This window comes from Aegilops tauschii, chromosome 3 (genome assembly GCF_002575655.3).
Source record: "Aegilops tauschii subsp. strangulata cultivar AL8/78 chromosome 3, Aet v6.0, whole genome shotgun sequence".
Taxonomy (NCBI): domain Eukaryota; kingdom Viridiplantae; phylum Streptophyta; class Magnoliopsida; order Poales; family Poaceae; genus Aegilops; species Aegilops tauschii.
The window spans coordinates 513,133,597-513,157,957 of record NC_053037.3 but is presented as its reverse complement, the minus strand read 5'-3'; positions in this window follow the sequence as shown (position 1 = coordinate 513,157,957).

Here is a 24,361-nt window from a genome sequence, read left to right as displayed (position 1 = left end):
CACCAACAAGTTCACCGTCCTCAAGAAGCTCGCGGACGACATCGCCATACTCCTCCAGCCTGCGTGCCCGGGCTCCTCATTGCCTGCCACCCTAATCGGCCTCCATGGCCGGAACCTCTTTCAAGCACTGGTGGCCCTGCGACTGCCCGCCGACGCCACGAAGAATGTCCACCTGGAGGTTACGCTCACCGCGAGGCGCCTCGCCCAGCAAGAACTCGTCGACCTACACATCCACATGTACGAGCAAATCATGTACATAGGTATCTACAAGGCCAGTGAGGACGCTACGACGTTGGCCTTCCTCAACCGGCTGGAAGCCTTGGATGCCTTTGCTGAGAAGCACCTCGACCTCGCAACAAAAGCCGCCACTCCTTAGCCGCCGGTCAGTGGCCCGGCGCACTAAGTTAAGGAGGAGGAGGAGGTCGTACGTTGATGGATGCATCTTTCTTCGTGCCTTCTGTAACCACCACTGCGATCGCATCATCATCGTGGCCTTAATTCTTATTGTGCTGTTGCATTCTCGTTCCAGTCAATACCGACATGTGCGATCCCTTTGCTTAATTATATACATCACTGTAACTAGTACTCCATCCGTCAATTTATAAGTTGTGCTTACCTTTTCCATCAACTTCGTGCAACGCGTGGGCATCTTGCTAGAAACACTAGAACATGTCGGACCGCGTGTGACCAAACCGACGATGCACCGACCTAGCTACTACGTACCCTGCTTATCTGGCGGAAATAGCCCCGCCCTAGCGTTTCCAATCGTTATTTCTATCTATCGATCGTGCCAAGGAGCAGAACCAAAATGTTTCAATTTATACATGTTTCTCTACTCCTACTCCTATAAAAGACTCAGTTGGTGATGGTGGTGTGTCACCCATCCGTCGTTTCTGACCATTAGATCTGCATCTAACGGCTGTGAGGTAAGTTGTGGCATTTTTGCAACAATAGCCCACTTCTCTGCTCCAATTTGCAGAAAACCCCTTATTATCTTGAAAGCAACCACATCCCTCCCTCACCTCATCAAAACAGCGTAAGAAATATATACTCCTATAAAAGACTCAGTTGGTGATGGTGGTGTGTTTGTCATCCGTCGTTTCTGACCATTAGATCTGCATCTAACGGCTGTGAGGTAAGTTGTGGCATTTTTGCAACAATAGCCCACTTCTCTACTCCAATTTGCAGAAAACCCCTTATTATCTTGAAAGCAACCACATCCCTCCCTCACCTCATCAAAACAGCCTGAGAAATATATTTTGAGTGAAAAGTACTCCCTCCATTCCTAAATATTTGTCTTTCTAGAGATTTCAATAAGTGACTACATACGGAGCAAAATGAGTGAATCTACACTTCAAAATATGTCTATATAATTCGTATGTGATAGTCCATTTGAAATCTCTAAAAAGTCAAATATTTAGGAATGGAGGGAGTAATATATTAGGAGTATATCAAAACAAGAGTGATTTCTTTCAAGTTTGTGAACAAGTACTACTATTCTACTACTTTGGATCCGTCGCAACGCACGGGCACATTGCTAGTAAAAGGAAAAGGCCTGCCGCGTTCGCGTCGCACTCCCCCCCCCCCACACACGCCCGGGAATCGGGAGTACTCCACGGCCTGTTTGGCACGACACATAGCTTAGGGAAGGTGTGTTGCCTAGCATTTTCACTTTCATGTGGGATCGCCATTGAGCAAACCGACTATTGGCAAACCGCACCCCGCCCGTCGCCGGGTTGGAAAACAGAAACGAGGGGAAGATCTAGCTGTAGCACGGAAGCCAAGAAATTTGGTGTCAGATGGGGCTCGTTGATAGAGTAGGAGCATTCCGTACTACTCTACTCCTACTAGTACCAAGTTTGTACTATACAACTAGTACTACCACTATACAACTAGTAGGTACGTGCACGGCACAACATCGTAGGGACAAAAAACGGGAAGATCTTGTTTTGGATGATTTATCTTTTTTTCTGTCAACGTAGTATGAATAATATGATGTGGGGGGCACCCATGAAGCTTATGTGGCTTGGTTGCATGGCTACAAAAGGTTAGAGCAAAATAAATAGATAATGTGTTTAGAGTGCACTCCACTAAACAGATATACTTTGGATCCATTGCAACGGGCCGGCACATCTATATCTATACCCCCTATATAGTGTGTGAATAACTTTGAAAATTGGTCGTTGGATGAAGCCAATCCGACGGTACAAAGATGGAAAATCCGAGCACTACTGGCCATTGGATATCATCTACATTCCACCAGATTCTGCCACATGTAGAATCTAGAAGACTACATGGTTGAACTTCATTCATGACTAACTTTGCCACAACTAAGCTTAGGCAAAGTGTGTCTGAAACAAAAAATGTGGCTAACAAAATGGCCACCACAAGTGTGGCAAGATTTGGCAAGAAGTTGAGTCTATGACATGTGGACCATGTAGCTAGAAAAGTGTGGCAAGCCACAAGTGTAGCAATGAACCAAACACATGCCTGGTGTGTTTGGTAGGGTGTATGAAAGGTGCATGATCCCAAGAGTTCCCTTCTCGACCCATTTTTTGGTGTTTGGTAGAGTGTATGGAGGGTGCATGAGTCCACACTAGATTAGCACAAATACACTAGAAGCATGCATGAAGAGAGCATACATGAAGAGGGGTGTTGAGTTGAGCATGCATGAAGAGGGAACAACTATGCTGAGACGAGAACGCAACCAAACACACTTGTGGCACGCCTAAGCTTAGGCGTGGCAACCTTAGGCTGCAAACCAAACCATAACTTTGAAAGTTGGTCGTTGGATGAAGCCAATCCGACGGTACAAAGATGGCAAATCCGAGCACTACTGGCCGTTGGATATCATCTACATTCCACCAGATTTTGCCACATGTAGAATCTAGAAGACTCCACATGTAGAAGCATAATGCACAAACCAACAGAATCTCATGCGTGCAATGCACGTGTACCTTACTAGTAGTTGGTAGTAGTAAGAAACAAATTCCTGGTTTGGCACGAGCTCGTACTGCGGGAGCACCACAAGGCCTGCCGCAGGAGTTACATTTCCCTCTCGGGGCCCACGGGACCGAACTTCAGTGGCTTAGTGCCCGGCCTATGAGTCAATGACATGCGGACCTTAAATGCGGCTGGCCCACATGTCATTCTCATGGTGGTGGTGTGGTTCGCGAATCACTCATTCGAGATGAACCGGCCGGTGGTGGCGTGGGCGTGGCGAGGGTGCCACAGCTGGGCGTCGGGGCGTTACGAGGCGTAGATGGCCACACCGGCGGGTACTACCTATAGTACAGAAGTACTCCAGCTGAAGATTGATGCCCGGGACAAAATGTGTCACAGCCGCTGGATGAAAATTCAATGGTGCGGGACGTGTGGTGTCATGGGTTCGTGCGGCATCGTGGGAATCGCGTGTGGCTGTGGTAGAAACTTGATGCTCGCCGCATTTATGGTGGCCCACATGTCATGCACACAAAGGCAGAGGGGCGGTGCAGCCGAGAGGGGTGAGGCACACGTCTGGGGATGTGGTGCCGTGGGTTGGAGCGGCGTCGTGGGAATCGCGAGTGGCCGTGGATGAAACGTGATGGTCGCCGTAGTTGAACTTTCATGGACAAGCTGTCGTGTCTACGGACACATGCATTGCATACCGATCACTGGAAGGAGTAGTAGAAAAAGCTAGGCGGATAAATAGTTCCTTATAGTCAAGCGGACCCACGCTACTACTTGTTCCAAAGACATGCACACCATCGAAATAGTCCATCTATATCAATATACATAGAGAGGGAATATTTTTTTACAAGAGAAGAAATAGTTCATCCATCCATATTGCCCTGCTGCTGGTGCAGCATCTTCTTCTTCTTATTATTCTTCTTCTTCTCATTTTCTGTGGGAGATGGCTTCGCAACAAGCTCTCTGGACCTTGAAGCTATCTCGAAACTCACACAGGCAACGAGGGCAGCATCTTTTATCCGCTCGTACGTCAAGGGATAATTCTCCCATCCAGACGACCTTAATGCCAGCGTCTCGTCACCCTTCTGAAGATTTGTTCCTAGCACAAAATTTGCTACGTCGAATAGGGATGGTGTCCGTTTATCACAAGAATTTTTATTCTAGTTTGTAGGTCAGCGATGCTTTTCAAATCAAGGTTGTATGGCTCCAACTTCTGTTTGTCCCCTACGATGGCTGCCCCACAGAAGTATATGTCCTCCCGAGACAAGAAATCATGAAGCTCACCTGGTATGGAGGGCGCGTGTATGATGTGGTACACCAAAACATCATCTTCGAGGCACAGCTGAAGGACAGCGGCGCGTTGGATCTTCCCAGTGGCACGCTCCGTGTACTCTGCGTCGAGACCGATGACATTCATCTCCACCTTTTGGAGGGAGTTGGATACATTGTTGATCCACTTCCGAACAACCCTTGGGTGGTCGGTGACTGTGGCAACTATGCTCAACGAGCCTTCGACGAGGACATGTTGGACGCTAAAAACCTGCATCTCGATCTCTTTCGCCATTTGGAACCGCTGGACCGGAGGGCTATGGTTTGGAGAATTAGGATTAGATGGCTAGTCTAACTGAAGAAGATGATTATTTATAGGGGCTTCAGAATAACTCCAGGAGGATGTGAAGAGGTTAAAACAATGTGAATGCAGTGTGGTTTGGATGCAAATGAAGATCAAGGAGTAGTGAAAAAGTCGAGGAAAATCGGTTCCCGATGGAGAAGTAAATGGGAGAAGTTATGCGCATGCATGAGGAGAGGTGCGGTGGTTTGACTGCTGCATGCAATGAATTGGACGGGCTCTTCGGTTACCTTTTCTCTCTCCCACGCGCACAGAGTGGCCCACTTGCATGCTGCAGTTTATTGGCTGGAGTCTGGCTGCAGCTGCTCATGCGTACGCTAATTAATGATGTGAATGCGGGGCATGGAGGGAAATGGGCGCATGCAAAAGGGTATATACGCAGACTAATTAGAGAAATACTGAAAAAAGTTATGCGCAGACAAAAGAGGACCGGAGGGAGTACTACTCGTGTTCCTACTACAGTTAAGGAATATGCGGTTATCCTCAAAAAGGAAAAGTCCTTCTTCGCGCTTCCGCATGCACGAGAATTTGGTTCTGCTCGCAATATGGATGATAACTTGAGGATGAAGTGAACCCAGAGGCATGCTAGCACGGGAGTGTACTCATCTTCCTACTACTCCTACTAGTAGTAGTAGTACAACTGTGGTACACTTGATGGTCAAAATACTATTATTCATCCGATCCTCACAGTGAAGTGACAAGACCCTGCGCCCGAGGTGACACCAGTCCAGGCGGCGTGTCCGGGTTACCAAAGTCAGCCTCACCTTGTGCATTGTGCAGTCACTGTCACCGCCGATGTATAGCATGCCTCGCCTCGTCTCCCTCTCCCCTAGCACCACTCCATCTCCATCTCCGTCTCACCGGAGATCCTGATGTCACACTTCATTATCTCACTGTGCCCCCGCATACCCTCGCCTCGCTCGCCTCCCCCAGTACCACTATTCCCTCGCTAGCCGCTCCAGCACCGACAGCCTTCTCCTCAGTAAATCAAACCCCCCCAAACCCCACCGTCCAAACTCCACCATGGCCGAACATGAACCGCGCAGGATCCATATGAGCCACAATTGGAGCAATCTCCCCAGTGACGTCCTCGACCTCTGTTGTTCGTGTATGGATATGTTGGGCGCCCTACGGCTGGCTGCATGCTCGAGGGGCATGCACACGGCCATCATCGAAGCGAGGCCAAAGCTTTTCAAGACACCCTGCTTGCTGCTATCTGGTCTTGCGAGATTGGCTCACCATGATACGGAGGCGTACATGATGCCCCTCGACTTCAATCCGATCTCCATTAGCCGAAACTTCTTTGCAGGTATGTAGTGGGTCGCCGTACATCATTTCCCTCAACTTCGATCCGATCACCATCGCCCGAAACTTCTTGGCAGGTATGTACTGGGTCGGCATGAACTCCCACTGGATGGCTGCCTTTAGAGAAGACGGTAAAAAGTTGGTGCTCGTGAACTTCCAGACCTCCCATGAGATTATCCTTCCTCCGTTGGATTATATAGAGTTTTACCATCGCGGTCCTAGTCATCTAGATTACCACATCAGTTGGACGGACCTTGTTTTGCAGAAGACTGTAATCTGCCAAGTGCCCACATGACATGCGAATTACGCAGACTTCAAGCTAATTGCCTTGTTCGACCGCGGACTCCTATCTTTACGCCGATGCCTTCTTTAGCTGGAGACAACTCAGCTCGCAATGGATCATCGTCAAAGCTGATACACACTTTTGTGATGCTATTGAACACAATGGCGTCATCTACGCGATCGACAAAGCAGATGGCACCACGTATTGCTGGGACGGCGCGTGTAAGTTGTTTTCGTCTCATGTTAATGATGACGCCATGACACTGTTTGAACTTTTTGTGATGATTGGCATATCCCTGTTTGAGCAGAATTTGAGTAGAACTATGGCAATGTATTAGAGACGCCATAAATCAACTATATTTGGAATGAGTTAATTCATGCGATTGTGATCATGTCATTACAACCAATTTGTACCCGTGAATAATCAAACGGTTTGGAATATATGGATATTCTCCTTATTTTACAGTAATCTATATACTACTACTAAATATGAGTGTGTATCAATGGCCATGTTAGTTTCCTCATTTTCATGATGTAGAAACATGCACCACATTGTTGGTTTCATCTAACCATACATTAGGGAAGTAAATGTGCATATGGAGAACTATATATTTGGAAGTAATGAAATCCTGTAATGCTTACCATGTGTACATACCTATATTCGCCCTTTAGCAATCAATGGCTAGAATAATATCCTCACAAAAAATTTGCCCACAGAACATGAGTATATAACAATGCAAGGTCTGTTAGTTACCTTGAAGAATTTGTTTGTGAGGACAGAACATGATTCCATAACATGCATGACATGGTAGTTTCCTGTGAAGAATCGATTGCGAGATAACATGAGTATAACCATGCATGGCACTTCTATATTTTCGAACCCAATATACATTTCCCTGTATTTTCCTCCCAGTTCCAACAGGGACATATCAATGTTGTTTCTTGCATTATCCTACTCATACTCTGAACAATGCTGATCTTACATTAACAATGCCTGTCCTTTTTGATATGATGCAGTGTCCCTACAGTTACGGCCCTTTGTAATCACACCAGCTTTGCCAAAAACAGTGGAGCACAACTGGTTCCTCGCTCGATCAGACGACGGCAAAAGACTGATGATCATTCGGACACATGAGCCGGAAAAGTTATATTGCAAAAACCCCACTGTATACAAGCACCATGAAATACGTGAGTATCTGGACAGTGGCTGTTACGTCTATGAGCAGGATACCAGCTTGTTGGGGCCTTCGGGATTTTTTAGTTGGAGGCGGGTAAACAGCCTTGGTTCACACTCTCTGTTTCTCGGACTCAATTATCCGATTAACCAGGAGATCACCGTTGGCAAGGACCTTGATGGCAGAGAGGCTCTGTTTGCTATGGAAAACTGTGTCTACACGGCGAGCCCTAGGAGTTCGGGAGCAAACTCCCCTAATTGTCAATGATACAGCCTGCTGCCAAAAGAAGGTGAGAATGACAAAGGCATCCGGATTAACTTTGATCCTTGGATGTCTCAATTACGACAGGCAGTGATGTGGTTCAAGCCTTCAGGTTGATAGGTAATTGGGCTGTTGCGTCGAAAGGGTGGAGTACTGGTGTCTCCGGATCATTGGTCGCTGAAGCGGGGTTGCAAATTATGATGGTGTTGGATCATCTCTTCGAATGACTTTGTTGTCTTTGCTGCTTGTTCTAAATGGGTAGTTATTTCTTTTGTTATGCATATTCCTTGTCATTTGGTCATCCTCGTCTATGTCACTCTTACTATGTAATAGTTGGCTCTATTTAGAATGTCATTCTCGTCTGGATCATGATAGTCTGAGCGCTGCAGATGGGTGCGTTTTGGTGGTGTAGCAAGACTTGTTATGAACTATCATGTCTTGCTGTTTATGTCAGTAGTAGTCACTAGTCAGTGTTTGAATGTTGTATATATCGTTGTTTCAAACTGTTTATTATCTCGAACTACTGGTGGGCTAAATGAGGGCATCACCATTCTCCAGTGTTCAGAGTGTATCTCCTTTTTTCAAGTTATATAATTTGAGCTCAGTGTCTTTTCGATGATGTACACTTGTTTGGGCCAGTGAGGTGTCATTGAATATGGGCCGAGTAGTAACGCAATGCCAAACAGGTCAATTATGACTCTCAGGCCGGGCTCTCAAAAGATCCTCAAAACAAAAAGGCCGGGCTCTCCAAAAAAAAAAGAATAAGGACTCTTAGGCCGACATGTGGGCGCCACCGGTGTTTTCGTGCACTTGCGCGCCGAGAGCATATTGGCGCGTGTTCAAAATTCAAGCTACCTTTTCATCCCCATGTCGGTGTCAAAACCGGCGGATCTCAGGTAGGGGGTCCCGAACTGTGCGTCTAAGGCAGATGGTAACAGGAGGCGGGGGACACAATGTTTACCCAGGTTCGGGCCCTCTCGATGGAGGTAATACCCTACTTCCTGCTTGATTGATCTTGATGATATGAGTATTACAAGAGTTGATCTACCACGAGATCGTAGAGGCTAAACCCTAGAAGCTAGCCTATGATTATGATTGTTGTTGTTGTCCTACGGACTAAACCCTCCGGTTTATATAGACACCGGAGGGGGCTAGGGTTACACAGAGTCGGTTACAAGGGAGGAGATCTACATATCCGAATTGCCAAGCTTGCCTTCCACGCAAAGGAGAGTCCCATCCGGACACGGGACGAAGTCTTCAATCTTGTATCTTCATAGTCCAACAGTCCGGCCAAAGTATATAGTCCGGCAGTCCGAGGACCCCCTAATCTAGGACTCCCTCAGTAGCCCCTAAACCAGGCTTCAATGACGATGAGTCCGGCGCGCAGATTGTCTTCGGCATTGTAAGGCGGGTTCCTCCTCCGAATACTCCATAGAAGATTTTGAACACGAGGATCGTGGCCGGCTCTGCAAAACAAATTCCACATACCACCGTAGAGAGCATAATATTCCACAAATCTAACCTGCTGACGACTTCACAGCGTGGCACCACACCACGGCCTGGTCATTATTCGAACCGTTTTTCTCAACCAGCTACTGCACATATTGCGAGGCGGTTTTCTTGGCACGTCTTGTCGAAGCAGAGATCGTGTCCCCTCATCACGGGATTCTCATCAATACGGGTATGGGTAACCCAACCGCGCCATCAATCACGACGCTTGGGGAATAAGCGTGTTTACCAGGCAAGTGGGGAGGCGCAGAATCCCTGCTGCCTTTATAAGGGGATAAGGACTCCCTTTCGGACCCACGCCTTCTTCTTCCCGATTCATTCCCCTTCGCTCGAGCTCCAGCGCCCAAGCGTTCGTCTTCTCCGCCCACAAAGGCCTTCCAAAAATGTCCGGATCTGGAGCAAGAGGCAAGTGGATGGCCTCTACCGTCCGGGAGAAAGATATCAAAAAGCTTCGGGAGGCTGGGTACCTGGCCAAGAAAATCAGCCACCGTCTCCCGACGGCGGGACAGATCGTCCCTACTCCGAAACCCCGCGAGAGGGTTGTATTCCTCCCTCATTTTGTCCGCGGGCTAGGGTTTCCCTTCCACCCGTTCGTTTGCGGCATCATGTATTATTACGGGATCGATTTTCATGATCTATCCCCCAATTCCTTCCTCAATATCTCGACATTCATTATCGTGTGCGAGACTTTTCTCCGCATCTCGCCACACTTCGGCTTATGGCTGAAGATTTTCAATGCGAAGCCCAAGGTAGTGGGCGGCGAGCACGCCGAGTGTGGGGGCACTATGGTGAGCAAGATGCCCAACTTCACATGGCCAACAGGTACTTTTAATGATTCCGTCAAAGAGTGGCAACGGTAGTGGTTCTACATCACCGAGTCGCGCGGCACGGAATGGGGCGTTACTCCCGAGTTCCGATTCGGAGCCCCTCCGCTGCTTACGCCCTGGCTCAAGAAGGGCCTGAACTGGTCTTCGTCCGACAAACTGTCGGTGCTCCAGACACGTGTTAAAGATATGGAAGACAAGAACATCGAACTTGTCAATGTAGTCCAGGTGATGTTAGTTCGCCGGATCCTGCCCTGTCAACACCGGGCTTGCAATCTATGGGAATTCGATCCGGCCAAGCACCAAACCCTGCGATAGCTCTTTGGCTCCTTGCACAAAGACATCTGGAAGGTGCTTTTCAAGTCCGGCAAATCATGGACGGACTCAGCCGAGGACCGCGGGTACCAACTGTCCCGCCCTGCAAGCTCGGTAAGTCATCATACGTTTTATCCGCATAGCCCAAGGGAAATGCTTAATGTGTTTTCCACAACTCTCCTAGGGCTGGACGAAGAAGGCGGAGCGGATCCACTGTCCGGCCCCGCTGCCCGAAGAACCGGCCGGCCCACTTCTGACGAAGATGCTGGTCCCGGCGCCTTACAAGACGCTGAAGAAGAAGGCCGAGAAGAAGGCCAAAAAGACCTGGGGCGGCCTTCATCGCCGCGGTACTTCGGACACGATATCCGAAGGCTCCACTGCCTGTTCTGCCTCCAAAGAGGACGGGGAGGAGGAGGAAGATGAATACCCAGAAGGGGGAAGAAAGAAGAGGACGGCCTCCATACACTTGGAGGCCGAGTCGCCTAAGAGGGGAAAAGCTCCTCTTGCGGAAGAGTCCACTGCCGCCGCCGACAGCAGCCCGGCGTGGGATCCCAGGGCCCAGCCCCTGGTGAACTCGTGAGTATATAAAGTCTGAATACGTTTGTGCGTCCGGACTCATCATGGCATAATATTTTAACCTGAGCCATATTTTTGTAGTCCGGCGAGGTCCCGCACCAAACAATCCTCATCAGAGGATTTGCTGAGCTCGGATGCTATGGAGAGTGGGACGCCCCCGAAGGTCCCTTCCCCCAAATAGGTGAATAACACCGAGGCTTCGTCCCAGAAGGACCCCGGCCAAGGAGGGGAGGAAAAGATTGTGAAGACGGCGCCTGGAGGTCAAACTTCAGGGGCCGGACACATGGGGGAGAAGATTCCCATGGGAGTTGACGGCGGGGCCATCTTGAATTCGGCTCCCAGCCGGATGCAATGCCGGAGACAAATACGGCTCCAGAATCAAGCAAGCGGCCTCCCTCGGCTGGAGGGGGCGTTCCTGTTCCACCGGCAACCTCTGTCCAACCAGAGGTGTCGGATGCTTTGTTGGCGGCGCTGAAGAGCGCCTCCATCGTCGATGAACACCGTGCCCTTATGGGTGCGGTGATTGAGAAGATTCAGTTTGCTGAGAGTGGACTGAATGAAGCCTGTATTAGCCTTATAAAAAGGTTTTGAGGTATGTTTTATGAGGTTTTGAAGGGTGTCATGGTATGGATAGTAGCCCCTGATACACTGTTCGGTGAAAGAAAGAACCGGACAGAGGATCAAATTTATGTTCGCAGGAAGACTCACTTGATGACATCTATTTCACTTTTTTATAAGCAGGCGTCTGTAGCGGCTGCTGCCTCTCATACTGCGGAGGTCTCCGGACTGAATCAAAGTCTGGAGCGGGCCAAAGAAGAACTTGGCTAGTTGAAAAAGCAGTTGGGAGATAAACAGGGTATGCGCAAGTCTTGTTCGTGTTTATTGCGAACGAATTTTCAGTATGATAAAATATGTTTCATGATTTGCGCTAGGGATGATGACCGAAGTCGAGGCTCTTAAGAAGGCTGTGGCCGAGGCCGAGAAAAAGGCAGCCGCAGAGCAGGCTCTTCGTGAGAAGCACGAGGCCAGGGTTATTGAAGCTGAGCAGGAGCTTCAAGAGGCCGTGAAGAAATGCGAGACCTTGGAGCAGAGTTTAATGGAGAAAGAATCCGAACTCACCTAGGCTCATCAGGCCGCGAGCGATGCCTGGGGGAAAACCCAAAGTACCCTGCAGGAGATCGAGGAGGCGAGAAAAATCACGGCGGTTAAGGCTTTTTTCCATGTAAAGCAAGTAATCGGGGAGAAAATCATGTATCTAATTTTGAGTTCGGATTTCTCCAGGGGTATTTGCGGAGCTGCCCCGCAGCATATCGGATGCCACCCAATTCTACCGAGCCGAAGAAAGGAACACTGTGGATAAGCTCTTCTGGTCGCAGTATCTGGCAGCGAATTATCTGGTGCCTTTTGCCGATCAACTGAAATAGCTGATCGAACTGCATAAGGCGGCGGAACTAGCCATGAAGGATTTGATTATCCGGCTATGGCCCGCCGAGCCGATTCCAAGCAGCTACTTCGGGCTCGTGAATCGGCTTGTAAGTGCTTGCCCTCGTCTTGACGTCATCAAGCGGTTGGTCTGCATAGAGGGTGCGCGAATGGCCTTCGCCCGTGCAAAGGTGCACTGGGGGAAGATGGATGCTGAAAAGCTGATGACCGAGGGACCGCCAGAGGGGAAGGAGCACCGCAAGCCCGAATTATATTATGAAAGTGTCCTGAAAGGATCCTACCTTGCAGCGGAGCTATGCACCAAGGACATTATATTTCCATGAGTGCAAATCATGTTGTCCTTTGTAATGTTTGAACAAGGTCATTTATATTATTTATTGCCTGTTATATAAAAGTTTATCCTCCTGCGCGGCCGTTTTATATATATTAATCCTGAGAGTTGGCCAGTCGTCGGCTTCTGCCCCCACGTAAGAAGTACGGGGGTGTTCGGGATAAACCTGATCACTCTTTATCCCAGTTTTGGGTCCTTCGAAGGAGGTGTTCAGCGCAACGAACCAGGCAATCGGACTATAGGGCTTTATCACTCTCACTTAGCCATAGGAGCTTTAGGAAGGTAGGCGCAGCCCCTGGTGTTCGGAGGACCGCACGAGGGGCTCTTATAAGCACCTGATCTGAAGAAAAGCCGATCCATCGCACGCTGCATTGGTTATGGCATTATGCGGGAGAAATCCTTAAAGATTTTACAACCTCTCGAACAGCTGACCAGCTCTCGCCGTATCATGACAGTCAGTTTTCGGCTTTCTCTACTGAGGTGCTCATCCGGAAGAACCGGGACACAATCGCAGTAGTTCTCCCTATGCCGCCTTAGCCGATATAGCGGAACGTAAGGCAGCAAAACATGGGAGCCGGGCAAACCCAACATTTGACCCAAGACATGATTCGGAGCTGATGCATATAATGCTATAAGTTCGGGTGCCAAACTTCCATGAAGGTGTTCGGACTTTATTGCCGTATTATGGGTAAAACGAAGCCCCTGGCATGTTTTAAGGCGTATCGCGGTGTAAGGATGCCACTTGACAAAAGAATTTTAATAAGAAATAACAGCAGATAAGCGTCATATAAATCCACATGTTGTATTTGAATAGTACGTTGATGTGTATGAGTACAGGTAATGTGATAAAAAAAGAGGTATGACTGTGGAACCTGCTAAGACCAGGGGGAGAAGCTGTGTGCGGATCCGGAGTATAGTCGGATGCTCATTGCGGGGAATATCTAAGGATTCCCTTGCGCGTTCGAGCTGCTTCCCTATCGCCAGTCCTGGTCGGCGCAAAGGTGAACCTGCAAAGGGAATGTAAGAAATGTTTGTGTGCCGGAGAGCGGTTGAGCCGCTGTATGCGGCCTGTCCTGGCCTTCGCCGAGTGTTTAATTGAGTTCTGGACGAGCCGAGCTATCCTGCCACGAAGTAGTTCGGAGTCCTTTGGCGGTGTCCGGGAGCCTGGCCGTCGACTCGAGGTTCGGCTGCAAGGTGTCGCTCGTTGCTTCTGTTGTTAAGGCAGCGGTATACTCTTTGGTGCCGAAGGAAAGTTCGGCCTTGCCATTAACCGTGATGACACCGCATGGACCGGGCACCTTGAGCTTAAGATAAGCGTAATGCGGTACTGCGTTAAAACGAGTGAAGGCCGTTCTTCCGGGTAGTGCTTGATAGCTGCTTCGGAATGGAGCGATGTCGAAGGTTAACTTTTCATTTCGGAAGTTGTCGGGAGAACCGAATACAACCTCTAGTACTAGGGAGCCCGTGCAGCGGGCCTCTGGGCCTGGTATTACTCCTTTAAAGGTAGTATGGCTTTGGTTAATTCTTGTCGGGTCTATCCCCATTTTGCGGACTGTGTCCTGATATATCGGATTGAGACTACAGCTGCCGTCCATAAGGACTCGGGTGAGATGGTATCCGTTAATTATTGGGTCTAGCACCAAGGCAGCAGATAGGGGTGGAAAGTGGTAGTGGATAATCCGAAATATCCGATATTCGTATTCGAGAAAATGCCTATCCATATCCGAAACATCCGCATCCGAACCAAAATGGAAATGGAAATTATCCGTATCCGAATTTATTAAACAAATAAAAAATACAATATGGTAGGAGATTTTTACACAAATATGGATAAGGAAGTGGATATATCCGTATCCGATAAGATTATGGGAGGTAATTTTCGAAATTCTAGACCCAATATTCCAATTATCCAACATAAAAGCCAACTAAGTGGTCAAATTTTACTCTTTATTTGATTAAACTTATAAATTATTATGCATTACAATAGTATTTATTCATAAACCTATTTATCATTGACTTGTTATATGTCACAAGTTGATTATTTCAGGTCACATATTTATCGACTAATTTACTTAAGCAATATGTTGATACTATTCGTATCCGTTCCGAATCAAGAAAATATCCGATACGTATCCGTATTCGAATAATATCCGAGCCGCATCCGTATCCGATAACATCCGTATTCGTATTCGTATTTGTTTTGAAAATATGAAAATGGAAGTGGTAAGAGCACTATCCGATCCGCATCCGATCCATTTCCACCCCTAGCAGCAGATCCTCCGTGCCAGATACTAGTCGGGTGATCCCTGCGATCGAAAGTGATCGGGTAGGCCGGCCAAGGGTTGAACTTGGGGGTGACGGGCTCCACGGCGCATACGTCTCGGAGTGCGCGTTTGCTCCTCCTCTTCGTTACGTGAATCATGTTCACTGTTTTGACCTCTGGTGGGAATTTTTTCTGTCCCCCAGTGTTTTGCCGGCGAGGCTCATCCTCGTCTTCACTTGGTGTCTCCCTCCCCTTGTGCTCGGCGTTTAGCTTGCCGGCTTGCTTGAAGACCCAGCATTCTCTGTTGGTGTGATTTGCAGGTTTGTTGGAGGTGCCATGAATCTGACATAATCTGTCTAGAATCTTGTTTAGGATGGACGGTCCATCTCGGCTGCCTTTAAATGGTTTTTTCCGTTGACCGGGTTGAGAGCCCCTGAATCCGGCATTTACCGCCGTGTTGTCTGGGCTGTCTTCATTGCTTCGACGCTTGCTTTTATGGCGTCGCGGTTTCCCATTACCATCCCTGACTTCGGATGTGCCTGGGTCGCTGGTGCCGCTACGGGCTAGCCAACTATCTTCGCCCGCGCAAAAGCGGGTCATAAGGCTTGTTAAGGCTGCCATTGTCCTCGATTTTTCCTGGCCGAGGTGTCTGGCGAGCCATTCGTCCCGGACACTGTCTTTGAAAGCCGCTAAGGCTTCGGCGTCCGGGCAGTCGACAATTTGATTCTTTTTAGTGAGGAATATGTTCCAAAGCTTTCGGGCTGACTCTCCGGGCTGTTGAATTATATGACTTAAATTGTCTGCATCCAGAGGCCGGACATAGGTCCCTTGAAAATTAGCCCTAAAAGCATCCTCAAGCTCTTCCCAATTTCCAATTGAGTTTTCGGGGAGGCTCTTCAGCCAATGCCGAGCTGGTCCTTTCGACTTGAGGGGCAAGTATTTGATGGTGTGGAGATCATCTCCACGAGCCATATGGATATCAACGATAAAGTCCTCGATCCAGACCCCCGGGTCTGTCATTCCGTCGTACGCCTCTATGTTCACGGGTTTGAATCCCTCTGGAAATTCGTGATCCAGCACTTCATAGGTGAAGCATAGGGGGTGCGCGACACCCCTGTACTTGGATGTGTCATGACGTTCTGACGGTTGTAGTGTTCGGTTTTGATTCTGTGCCGGAGCACGCTTCCTAGATCCGTAGATGGACCTGGTCATACCAACATCGTTAGCCACCCTATCGCGGCCACGGGGTGGTCGATCCGGCTGATCGGCCATTTTATTTTTCGGCTGTATAGGCTCTAAAGCCTCGTCATCGAATTCAGGCAGCAGCTTGCGCTTTGGATAGCTCTTTTTGCGGCGACTGCCATCGTACTTTTCTGCAGTGTCGAGCACTTTGTTCCACCTACTATTGAGTGTATTTTGCGCGGCCTTGAGCCTTTGCTTCTGCTTCTTTAGACTCCTCGCGGTGGCAAGAAGCCTTCTATGGAGGTTCTGTTGCTCCAAGTGCCTTTCCGGGATGATGTGTGCATCGTCGTCTGGAGTGTTCTCCTCTCCGGAGACAGGTTGATTAGCTTTACCCTCGGCGTCACCGTTGTCGGACAGCGGCTCCATACTATGTTCACCGTCCGCTAACTCATCCTGCTCTGTCGCTGGGTCTATGTGGTCGTCGTTTCCTCTGGAGTTCGACCGGGGTATTATTCTTTCTTGCGCTGTTGTTGCTGTTTTTGCCGGGGCGGGGTTTGGAGCGGTGCCTACGTCGTCGCTTTGGTTGCTTCTCGAGGGAACTATCCTTCCCTGCTTCTTCCCGTTCCTCGTCGTTGTTTTCTTTGGGGGTGTCCACCATGTATATATCGTATGATGAGGTGGCAGTCCAGCGCCCTATGGGCGGTGGTTCCTGTTCTTCTCCTGCATCGTCGTCCATACCGTTGATGACTTCGAAGTCGAAATCAAGCATGTCGGTTAAATCATCGACAGTGGCTATTAAGTGGGTGGTGGGTGGGGACCGAATTTCTTCGTCGTTTGCTTCCCACTCGAGCTGGACATAGTTCAGTCGAGGGTCTCCTGACAAGGAGAGAGACTTTAAAGAATCTAGCATGTCGCCCAAGGGCGAGTGCTGGAAAATATCCGCGGAGGTAAACTCCATGATCGGTGCCCAATCAGATTCGCTAGGCACGGACACAAGCGGTTCGGAGCCCGTGGCCGGGGACGAATCCAAGGATCCGGCAACACAGGTCTCGTAGGAGGTGAAGTCAGTATTCGGCTCTATCGCCACTGAGTGTGCGGCCTCCGTGGAGGGGTCCATCCACCCGTCCTCGGACGGCGCCATCTGCTCCAGATTGAGGGCCGGAGTAGCCACACGTGTGATCTCCCGAACACCGTCCGACGACAGAGCTAAGTCATGCTCGTCGTGACTGTGCGGCGCACCTGACATAGGCTCAAATCCGTCGAATATCAAGTCTCCGCGGATGTCGGCAGTATAGTTTAAGTTTCCAAACCTCACCTGACGGCCAGGGGTGTAGCTCTCGATCTGCTCTAGATGGCCAAGCGAGTTGGCCCGCAGTACGAAGCCGCCGAATACGAGGATCTGTCCGGGGAGAAAAACCTCACCCTGGATCGCATCGTCGTAGATGATCGAAGGAGCCATCAAGCGTTATGGTGACGGCACAGTGGAACTCTCAATGAAAGCACCAATGTCGGTGTCAAAACCAGCGGATCTCGGGTAGGGGGTCCCGAACTGTGCGTCTAAGGCGGATGGTAACAGGAGGCGGGGGACACAATGTTTACCCAGGTTCGGGCCCTCTCAATGGAGGTAATACCCTACTTCCTGCTTGATTGATCTTGATGATATGAGTATTACAAGAGTTGATCTACCACGAGATCGTAGAGGCTAAACCCTAGAAGCTAGCCTATGATTATGATTGTTGTTGTTGTCCTACGGACTAAACCCTCCGGTTTATATAGACACCGGAGGGGGCTAGGGTTACACAGAGTCGGTTATAAGGGAGGAGATCTACATATCCGAATTGCCAAGCTTGCCTTCCACGCAAAGGAGAGTCCCATCCGGACACGGGACAAAGTCTTCAATCTTGTATCTTCATAGTCCAACAGTCCGGCCAAAGTATATAGTCCGGCAGTCCGAGGACCCCCTAATCCAGGACTCCCTCACCCCAATCTCCCGACCCTCCCCCACCTCTGGAATCTCGATACCTACTCCAGTTCCCCCAAATCCCCCTCCTGTACTCCCTGTACTCAAGCTCACTATCATATCACCGGTCAACGCGGATCTCTGAGCCGGAGATCCTGAGGTTAGTCCTGCCTTCGGTCGCTGCGTGTTGTCGCTCAACAGTGGCATGGCGGCGCTTGACGACCAGTTTGCTGGCAAAGTGCTGATGGTAACCATCAACGGCGACCGGCCTCCCGTCTCGCCGGACGACCTTGCCAAAGCTCTTGGCATTGCGCACGGCATCCAAATAAGTGACTTGCTCGTCGAAGTCTGTCCACCATCGGCTGATTTCTTCGTCAGGTTCCGGACAACTTTCGACTACAGTCGTGTGTTCGAATCTTCCCGGCGTTTGTTCTGCAATGGCGCGCTAGTGAGCTTTGATCGGTGGCACCCAGGATGGGGCTCGGTGCCCTCTGAGCTTGAGTTTTTAACAAAGCTTACCTTCCACGGCATGCCTCGACGTGCTTGGAACAGCGAGTCCATGAATGAGCTTATCAACGACCTTGGAGGTGAGCTCGTAAGTATGTTTGTTCCTCCAGACAACTGGGCTCTGACGGTTATGGCATGGATGAAGAAGCCGTCCACCATACCGAAGGTGATTGGTGTTGAGATACCGGTGCAGGAACCGGGGTTGTACTATTCGTCGCCACCAAGGCCGCCGCGGACCACGTTAGGGATGTACCTGTATCGAGTGTTCGTGCATGTCGAAGAAGTGGTCAATCCATCAATCGAGGTCCTGCCGCCGCCGCTGGTGCCAGGGTCCGTCGACGACGTCCATTACAGGAGTCAATGTCAGACTTTCCCCGTGTTGCTCGGAATGATGGATGGCACAGGACCTACTCCATCGCGCGGCGGAGGCCACTGCTTCTTTAGGAGAAGAGGCAAGGCTGGCTGCCTGGATGTGCTCTAATTTGAGGTAACAACTGAATCTTGTCAGATACTAGTTAAATCCGAGCTATGGGTGTGAAGCACTGATGTTCCAGTACATTTGATTGTGACCTGTTCTAATTTTGTACCTGAACTTTTTTTAGAAAGGGTTGTACGTCAACTTAATGTGCTAGCAGAACTTATTGTGTTGTCTGTCTGTTTTATTTGCACAGCATTCAAGATATTTCCCTGTCATTGACAAAGACGATGAACCATTATGTACGAGTTCGTTGGTTTCAACATAGCCCTACCCGTAGCGATCCACTACTTCCATCCTGATTGTGCCGCCTGCGTGAAATTTTTGTATGCAAGTTCAGTGTGCTATGATGTTCTATATGATTGTGTCAACTATATAAGTTTTTACTGAGCATCAGCAATGCATATGGCTGAAAGATGTATTTACGAGTATCGGCCGATGGGTCTCTCTCTCACACACACACACGCACGCACAAGTGGGACCCATTGAATTATTTCTTTGCTCGTGACAGCTTTTAATTAGGTTCCACTGTAATCTAACTTTTTTCTTAAGTTATTAATTGAGCTCATTGACTTCAAAAAGTTGTACAGAAGCCTTGTTTGGGCCTTTCCGGTGTCGCTGAATGTGGGCTGAGTAGCCATGTTAGGTTGTATTGTACTACACAGGCCTTTTTTTCAACATCAGCAATGCAACTGGGCCGACAGTTGTACACAATATCCGGGTCAACTTGTTATTCTCCGCCCCGCTGGGCTCCAAACTTTCCTAGGAGGTATGCATTAAGCTTAACAAGAAAATGGACTTTAAGAAATAATAAAAGGGATGTAATTATAATAACTGGGCAGTAACTATAAAAAAATACACCAAACGCGTAATTAGTTTAAAAAATATATTATTTTCGGAATTTGAAAATTTTAATTTCATTACTTGTTGCGCGCGCAATATTTCGTTGGATTTTAACGTAATACAACTTTATTTTGAAATTATATTTAATCTGACTAGAAATTTCGGATAAAAATATATCGGATCCCATAAAATGTGGGAATTTTTTTTGAATTCTGTTTTGAGCAGTTGGTTGAAATTATTAATCGTTGTCCTAGCTAGAAAATGGGCTGTACTTTTAACAAACTGTAAATGGGCTGTAGTAAATTTCATTAGAATTAAAAAATGGGTTGTACATTCTTACAAATCGCAAATGGGCTATATGTTCTCTGCCACACACTTGTGGGCCTTCTAAGTTGACGCGTCCCCTAAAAAAACTAAGTTGACGCGTATGCAAGGCTTTGTCAACAACACACGGTTCTGGCAGCTGTGTCCGTTGGATGTCCATCCAACGGATGTCATGCTTCTTCTTCAATCTCGGATATTCTTGCTTCAGCCACCCAAAAAATGATTCCTCCCCCTGACATCTGGGGCGCACCATTTCGGAGGCTGACCTGTGGGCCTACTAAGTTGACGCGTACCATGGGCTTTATCAACTTAGTCAATATAAATGATTCTAGCTGCTGTGACCGTACGATGTCCATCCAACGGCCGTAGTGCTTCTTCAACCTCTGGTCTTCTTGCTCCAGCCGCCCAAAGCAGCGCCGGTCGTGCCACGTGCTCCTGCCTCCCGTGGCCGGCTATGATGCCGCGGAGGCCTCACCACCCCCTACTACTCCCACCGCTGGCCAGGCCATCCCTCTACTCACCCACACCCCCTGTTATTCCGCGGCAATGGCAGCCTCACACCGCAGCCGAACCAGTGAACCCTCGTACTCCTCTCCGCGCGGGCTTCCACTGCCGCGTCTTCCCCGGCTCCGCGTTGTCCCCTTCCTAGGCCTCGCCGTCGTCCACCGCCCTGGTGCTCTCGGCGTGGCGTGGTCAACATGGTCAAGGAACGGCTTCCATCGGACATGGACTGTACGTGGAGAGGCTGACACCTGGGTCCACGACGGCAGCAAGGAAGTGCCTCCTTATTACGCGGAAAATAATGATTCCTCCACCTGACAGCAGGGACCCACCGGATGGGCCACCGTATTTCGCGAAAAAAAAATGTTTCCCCCCTGACTGCTGGGACCCACCGGACGGGCCATCGTATTGCGCGAAAAAATGTTCCCCCCGCTGTCAGCTCGGACCCACCGGAAGTGTCTCCTTATTACGCACAAAAATATGAATTCTCCCCCTGCTGGTTGGGACCCACCTTGGTTGGAGGCTGACTTGTGGGCCTACTAAGTTGACGGGGACGGAGTGCTTTGTCAACTTAGTCAATATGAACGATTCTAGCTCCAGTGACCGTACAATGTCCATCCAACGGCCGTAGTGCTTCTTCAACCTCTGGTCTTGTTGCTCCAGCCGCCCAAAGCAGCGCCGGTCGTGCTGCATGCTCCTGCCTCCCGTGGCCGGCTGTGCTGCCGCGGAGGCCTCACCGCCCCCTACTATTCCCACCACTGGCCAGGCCATCCCTCTACTCACCCACATCCCCTGTTATTCTGCGGCGACGGCAGCCTCACACCGCAGCGAACCAGTGAACCCTCGTACTCCTCTATGCGTGAGCATCCACTGCCGCGTCTTCCCCGGCTCCGCGTCGTCCCCTACCTAGGCCTCGCCGTCGTCCACCGCCCTGGTGCTCTCGGCGCGGCGTGGTCAACATGGTCAAGGAACGGCTTCCAATGGACGTGGACTGTACGTGGAGAGGCTGACAGCTAGGTCCACGGCCGCAGCAAGGAAGTGCCTCCTTATTACGCGCAAAATAATTATTCCTCCACCTGACAGCGGGGACCCACCAGACAGGCCACCGTATTTCATGAAAAAAACATTTCCCCCTGACTGATGAGACCCACCAGCTACATCTTCGCATGCAAGGAAGTGCGTCCGGGCAAAAAAAACGAGTCGCCCCCCTGACTGCTGGGACCCACCAGCTACATCTTCGCACGCAAGGAAGTGTCTGACAGTCGGGACCCACCTGGTCGAAGCGTATGTAGCGTTGTTATTCTGGTCGCGAACGTGTACGTACATACTGGTCGATGTAGAGGCGCACACGTGTCGTAGTAGAGGCGCGCACGTAGCATGTACACGTACGTACAACGGCCAGTGTGCAAGAAAGTAAATACGGCCACGTACGTACATACGGGCAGGGTCTCGAACGCCTACTCGCGCATATGTACGACCAGGGCTCGTGTACATGGCTGGGTCGGAACAGAGAAACTGCGTCGTCGTCGTGTTCATGGGGAGCCAACCGGCTGGGTCGAAACGGAATGCGTCGTCGTGTTCATCGGGAGGGCTTGGACGGAACAACCGATGGAAACGAGGCCTGGCGTACCGCAGGACGGAGGAAACGGCCTTGTGTTCGACCCGCCATGGTCGAAACGGGATCCTGTTCATCGGGAGGGGTCTGGCGTACCGCAAAACGGAGGAAACGGACCTCCTACGGTCGAAACGGGGGTCCTGTTGATCGGGAGGGGTGTGGCGTACCGCAAAACGAAGGAAACGGACTTGTGTTGGAGCGCTACGGTCGAAACAGGGGTCCTGTTCATCGGGAGGGATGTGGCGTACCGCAAAACGGGACTCCACGGGATACTGTTCATCTCCACCGTCGACCCCCTCCAGCCTCCACGGGCTACTGTTCATCCACCGTCGACCTCCTCCAGCCTCCACCTGCGAATGTTCATCCACGGGCTCCTGTTCATCCAGCCTCCACCGCGCGCTACTCCACCGGCTACTGTTCAACCAGCCCTCTCCACGGGCTCATGTTCAACCACCCCTCCACGGGCTACTGTTCATCCAGCCCTCCACCATCTACTGTTCATCCTGCCCTCCATGGGGTGGTCCTGTTCATCGAGCCCTCCACGGGGTCCTGTTCATCCAGCCCCAACCGGCTCAATCGATCGGGGTCCTGTTCATCCAGAGGCAACACCACGGGGTCCTGTTCATCCACCCCCACCGGGAACTGTTCATCCAAACCCCCCCAGCAACACTCACTGTTCATCCAGAGGCAGCATCGATCGGCTTCAGTTAGCAGCAGCAGCGAAGGAATCGCTCGATCGGGTTCAGTTAACAGCCATCGATCGATCGCTCGGGTTCAGTAACGCGTAGCCTGCAGTGCAATCGCTCGGGTTCAGTTAGAGCCCAACGCCTCGCTCGGGTTCAGTTAGAGCCCAACGCCTCGCACCCACGCGCGTGCGTGTATGAGACAAACGCGCATCTCTTGGCCCCGACCGCCCACCGTAACCGGGAACACCCCAATGTTTTCCTCACCCTCGCTTCTACCACGGTTTTTTCCGTCATGGATGGCCCAAAGAATGTCATGCAGCTGCGTCTCCGGCCCGCCCAGGACAAAAAGCCCATTTTCTGTCATGATTTTTTGTCATAGAAGTAGGACCCCACCACATCTATGATGATACCGGGTTTTGTCACAATTATCATCATAGAAGTGTCATAAGTATGACAGAAAAAAATTCGTTCGGCCCAAAATGTCACGGATGTGTCTTTTTTTTGTAGTGTCTACCTCACACTTTGCTAGGTGAACCTCGGTTGGGGGGCATGCATTCATAGCTTAGGATTCCCTTCGTGCCGACATGAGGGAGGGGGCTGCTAGCTACTTCGCACTTTGCTACGGTGAACCTCGGTTGGGGGGGCATGCATTCATATATAGCTTAGGATTCCCTTCGTGCCGACACGAGGGAGGAGGGGGGCTGCTAGCTACTTCGCACTTGCTAGGTGAACCTCGGTTGAGGGGGAGGGGGCATGCATTCATATATAGCTTAGGATTCCCTTCGTACCGACACGAGGGAGGAGGGGGGCTGCTAGCTACTTCGCACTTTGCTAGGTGAACCTCGGTTGAGGGGAGGGGGCATGCATTCATAGCTTAGGATTCCCTTCGTGCCGACACGAGAGGGTGGGAGCAAGCTATACCGTGTGCTTTGCCAGAGAGGTGCCACATCGAAGTTGCATTTGGTGTTTGAAAATCAAACCACCCTTTTGATACATAAATTTGGTCCACATGCAAGTGTGTTCGTGTTCTAACCCTCTCCCACGTCATTTTTCGCCAAATTTATGAACATTAGAAAAGTCGGATGACGCAACAGACACGGTTCACTCAAACTAACCGTCTGCCACGCCGGTGCACCTGTCACGCACACATCCGCATAGTACATTGGGCTCCACGAGGCCCCCCTCTCAAAAATATCCGCCTACTTCGAGGGTTTTTCTGTTTCATAACACACGGTTGTTATCTCCGGACCGTGTGCGATGTTTCTTGTTCCCAATCCCGCCTGCATCGAAAATATATGCCCGCCTCAAGGGTTTTTCTTTTTCATAACACACGGTTGTTATCTCCGGACCGTGTGCGATGCACTTTCATCAAATTTTCAATAGCCCGGCATTTCACTCCCGCGTA